Consider the following 6,000-nt stretch of genomic DNA (forward strand, 5'->3'; position numbering starts at 1 on the left):
AGGGGAGGTATATATATGGTTGGAGGGAGACCACAGTGAAGGAGTTTCCTTGCTCTGAATTTGTGTCATTTTGTGCTTATTTTTGTCCAGAGAATCTTTTTTGTTGGCACCGTTGGCACATTGGTGTAGCTAGACATGTACCATAAGGCTACATAGGTTACGTACCACTAACCAGTGCAGTGGCCACATGAAAACATCTTGGTCTAACTCCTATTATATTCCGTATACGTTCAACACTACCAGAATCCAGAGATTTCGTGAGAGTGCAAATCACGTCACGAAATATGCTTTTACTCTCACGAAAATAATTCGTGAGGGTACACCGTCACGCAAAAACTCTCACGATAATAGACACACGAAAATCTCATTTTCATGAGAGTTGGCCGCCACGGATAATTTTCCTGACGGGAGTTCGTGAGGGTCACCCTCATGAAAATAAAGTTGCCTCCAGATTTGCATAGGTATTTTCATGAGGGTTTCTGGTGGTATTTCATGAGAGGTAACCATCACGAATTAATTTCGTGAGAGTCACCGTCATGGAATGAATTTCGTGAGAGTCACTGTCATGAAATGAATTTCGTGAGAATTTAGTATTTTGTGAGAGTCACCGTCATGGAATGAATTTCGTGAGAGTCACCGTCATGGAATGAATTTCGTGAGAATTTAGTATTTTGTGAGAGTCGCCATCATGAAATGCATTTCATGAGGGCACAACACCACGAAAAATATATTTAGGCCATCAGAGAAGAATGTTTTCATGAGAGTTTCAAACTGTCATGAAAATTACCGAACAACAGGATCATCTCATGCCAAATTTCAAATGCATATATATTATCCAAATGTCTTCCAATATGTGAATATAGGCAACAGGTTCCAATCACAATACATTCTAGATCCATCCAAGTGTCCAGCCATTACACTAAAAGGACTAGCTCATTGTCTTAGACATACAACATGATGAGTTGCAGCACCGAGTCCGAACCATGCAATATAATAAGTTCCAGCATAGAGTAGCAACCTTCCAGCACATATATATATACTTACTAGTTACTACAACAGCAAGGATGCCTGGTTAGCAAAAGAAGCCAAAAGCCAGCACATACACATACTACAGCACCAAGGATGGATGATTAGCAAAAGAAGCCAAAAGGTTAGCAATGGTCAGGTTCCAATCACATCCATTGCATCAGTTATCACTGATATCAGCCCCGTCGGTATGGTCGCCATCCTCTTCTTCATGGTTGTTGCTTATGTTGTCACCTTCACTACCTCCGCTATCATCTTCATCAAAGTCATCACTGATACTACTGTTGTCATCGTAGCTGTTAGTGTCATCCATCTCATTGTAATCTTCATCATCATCATCAGTGACTATGTCATTGTCATTGCTAAGCATTTCAAGTGAGTGAGTGGCAGCATGTGATGATTCAGAGACCTAAAAAAGATCAAGTATGTTTGAAATGTTTCAGTCTTCAAGTAAAAAGAGATTATACAGTGGGCTATGTTTGTTTAGATTACTAACTATTTTTGTGAAAACAGGCTCAGATTTGTGAATAGTACCACATTTACCTGATGATGACGGGCATCAAGATTTGCTAGACGGTTCATTAGATCAGCAGGAGGTTGCTTGTTCAGATCTTCAAAAATTGTCTGAAATTTATGTGTAAGCACGTTGGATCAATGCATATGATCAATAAACTGGTAAATGAAAAGGATTGCTTATTACCAGCATAAGCTGACGATTAACACCATTTTCCTCAATGAGAATCTCATTATTCTCATTCAATTTCTTATTTGTTTGTTCCAAGGCATCATTCCTCTCCTTCAACTGCTCATATTCATGTACCATGGATTGATAGGCAGCAGTTCTTGCTGAAGAACGATGGGATTTAGCTGTTGCTGCAAGTGCTTGTCTATCGACACAACCATCAGCTATTGGCACCCTACCATGGGCCATTCCATGATCCATGACATACAATGCGTTTGCATCCAAATCTTTTGAATTCTCAGGTAGCTTTGTTCTTGTAATGTAGTTAGCCTAAGACAAAATACTAGAGCATTGATATGAACTAAGAAAGCAGATAATAAACTGTCACAATAAACTGCATGTATTTATCTATAGTTTGTTTTAGCTATAACCCTCCATCATATAGGCTGATTAAGACACTCAAATTTTTATATAGTTTTCAGATTTGTATCATAAACTTGGTGTCAGATTAGATTTACAAATTGTTGTATTAAACTACATGTTTAGGTTAGATTCAGATTTATATCACTTGGATTTATATCATACAGAAATGTAGAATGAAGGAAGAAACATTTAATGATGAAATGGCAGCAAGCAAAGAGAGGGAGTTGCATAGCGAAGCAAAAATACATACCAAACGCTTTTCTGCTCTCCGACTAGGAATGGGAGCGCTTTTTCCAGTGCTGTCCACTTTTTTAAATCCAGACTTCATCACAGCATATGTGTTCACAGTGCTAGCCTTACCAGGGCCAAATTTATATTCCTACAAGACCACCCAAGTGAATTTCCTAATCTTTAAATACTTGATTTCATACAAGACCACAAAAGAAGAAAGATTTCATACCAGTAGCTGTTGTGTCTCACCAAATGGCCTCGAACCTCCTCGGTTCTGAGCAGCATCTTCAGACTTTAGGCGTGAAGCTTGAGCTACCTTCCTCTTTTCTATGTACCTCTCACTTGCCCAATACTTTGACAGAAAGCACCAAGCATCTTGAGCACACCACTCTAGCTTACTATTTATGTATTCTTCTTCTGTAAGATGTATGTCGCGTGCTTCATTGTCATTGCATTTTGCATGAAACTTAACAGCATCCAAACGAGTTTGATATATCAAATCAGAAACTCTTTTCATTAGATACGCATCCAAATTGTGATCAGCTTTTCTCACATCAGCTCGAGATACCTTGAACACTCTCTACATACATAAAAGAGGAAAATTCAGCTATTTCAATTCAAATCGTAGAGCGAAAAAAGGTTAGTTGCATTACCCAGAATTCACACTTGACTAGTTTGGCATATGTTATTCCAGCACGATCCTTTTTGCAGTAATAATCATGCCATGACATTGCTGCCCGCCTTTCAATAAGTTTGCCTTCCTCATCACGGATATTGACCATACCCGGGTAAAACCGCCTAATAATAACTCCAACTTCTGAACCATACTTGTAGTCTCTAGGGTTGTAGTTCACATAGGTGAATTGACTGTAACAAAGAATATAGCATCTTAGTTTGTAAATTGAATATCATGCAAAATGGTATATAGGAAGAACAGTAGTAGATTTGAACCAAGAGTGCACATCCTAGTACTAGTAACACATTGCAGGAAGCAAAACTAGTAGCTAAAATGTATCAGTGAGAAAAAAATGATTAATGTTGAACCAACAGGGCACATCCTAGTACTAGTAACACATTCTGGGTAGAAGAAATAGCAGCAAAAATGTTTCCGTACAAAGCCATATAGGATTGAAATTACATATACGCACCGGGTACCCACAGGCTTCAGCATAACCTTTTCATTAGGTGGAGGCACTCTAAATTGCGTCAAGTTTCTTTTCCCTCGCCCTCTTGCCTTTTTTGGAGGTTCTTCCCTAACCAATATAGAGCCACTTGCAACATTGTTGGAGTCAGGACAATCACCAGTGCTCATTAGTGTGTCGACCTGATCATCAGCGACTCTTTGTGAGTTGGCAGTGCCAACATCAGCATTAGTTCCTTGAGAGTACCCACTGGTGGGTCTTTGAGAGTTGGCAATGCTATCATCAGCAATGGGCCCTTGAGAGCTCCCACGGGTGGGTCCTTGAGAGTTGCCAAAGCCACCATGACCATTGCTCCCTTGGGAATTCCCACTGGTGGGTCTTTGAGAGCTGGCATTGCCACCACGAGCATTGATTCTTTGGGTGTTCTCACTGGTGGCTGGGCATGGCCTTTTCTTTGCAAGCCCTCTATGTCGAAGCCCGTACATGTCCTGCATTAATATGAAATATAGATTAGAGAACACATATTTTACAGGAACAACACATACAATAAATGAAACCTGAATGTTAGATGAAAACATAACACATACTTTAGAGGAGCAACACAAATAAAATAAGTGAAAATTGAATGTTAAATGAAAATGCACCCAACATTTATAACCTAGTAGTAAACATTCAGCAGTACATTTTATCTACCAGTACATTACATCTAACAGTACATAACTTAGTGGTACAACCAAATTTATTTGAGGAAAATAATAATCTAAAAATCATCTGGGTCATTAGGTAAATATCCAAGCAGGTCATCATGGTCATCTTCTCCATCTCCATCTCCATCAGACTCCAGATCATCCATATCTTCATCTTGAGCTTCAGTATTGACTTTGGCCAAAAATTCAAGATCAACTGGATTGGTTATCTCATCAGAGACAATTGGAACTATGTTGTCTAGATCAGCCCCTAAATCAATGACAAAAGAGCCTGGCAGCCCATCCTCTTGATAGAATATTACTTCTGTTGCCTCATTAGGAGGATCTGGGTCATCATTGGCGTCATTTGCTGGAATATAGTTCCGTGGAGACATGATATATACAACCCACCAATCCTTTAGATCAGATTTGTCACTGCAAGCATAAGGCAAATAATAGACTTGTTTAACTTGACTCGCCATGACAAATGGTTCAAACACTGCAAGTCTAGAAGAATGCTTGACCTCCACCAATCCTAAATTTGGAGTACGCCTTGTTCCATCTGGTGTGGGATCAAACCAGCAGCAATCAAACAACACCATCTCTAGCTGCATATGGCCTTCCATTTTATTTTTATGATATCCTTAATAATACCATAGTAGTCCAACTCATTGTCATTTTCATCAATACAGGGCACACAAACTCCACTATTAACTGTGGTTAATCTGGGTTTTGTTCTTTCGTACTCTTCGGAACGAAATCTATACCCATTCACATCATAAACCCCATAGCTAGTCACCATTCTGCGGAAGCCAAATGATAGTTCACGCAATGCACTATCAATAGTAGGATTCTGCAAGCACTGCATGTCAACAGTATTAACAGTGTTAGTTTTAGGTGTGTAAATGTGGTGTTAATGTGAAATATGAGTATTCAGCAGCATTACTTCTTCTTTGAACCACTCAAAGAATGTAGGACCATGCTGCCCACGACTATTTTTTCATCCTTTTAATCTCAACTCATGGAGCTGGTCAGGTCTTGGTCTACTTCTACTCTTCCAATGCTCCTTATCAAATTTTCTATGGGGCAAAAAATAAGTTATTAGCTAGTGTCAACAAACTAGATACAAAAATATACTAGGACCCACTGTTGAAAATTCACGTACTCGAAGAATTCATCTATCTCTGGCATGTTTGTCAAAATGTATAAAAAAGCAGCCTCATACTTCTCTTTTGGCAGCTCATGAACACCCCGCGGGCTCATATAATGGCCAGGGACTTGAAAAATTCCAAGACCGCATGAACTTTTGAAGGTAGCAGCACCATCATCATAGCGTGGAATCTTGTTTCTAATTGACCGAGCTTGGGACCTAAAAAAGAGAGTGAGGAAATTTGTTGCTTCCTCAACTAATTCAGCCTCAACAATGCAGCCCTCAACACGTGCCTTATTTTGTACTTTGGCTTTAAGTTTTTTTATTTTCCTACATGAACCAAACAAACAATTAAGACAAGGTTATCTTTGCTAAAGACTTAGTATAGCATTATGTTTTGTACCTCTCATATGGGTAATTCCAACGGGATTGCACAGGCCCTCCTAGTCGAGCCTCATGAGGAAGATGGATTATTAGATGTTGCATAGGATTGAAGAAACCAGGAGGAAATATCTTCTCTAGTTTGCAAATAAGAACAACAACTTGCTATTCTAATGAACATATGGTATCCTTGCTCAACTCTTTGGCACACAATTGCCTATATAGAAAGCTGAGCTCAGCCAAACACAACCATATGCTATGTGGAAGAAATCCACGGAA

Source organism: Miscanthus floridulus, chromosome 8 (genome assembly GCF_019320115.1).
Source record: "Miscanthus floridulus cultivar M001 chromosome 8, ASM1932011v1, whole genome shotgun sequence".
Taxonomy (NCBI): Eukaryota; Viridiplantae; Streptophyta; class Magnoliopsida; order Poales; family Poaceae; genus Miscanthus; species Miscanthus floridulus.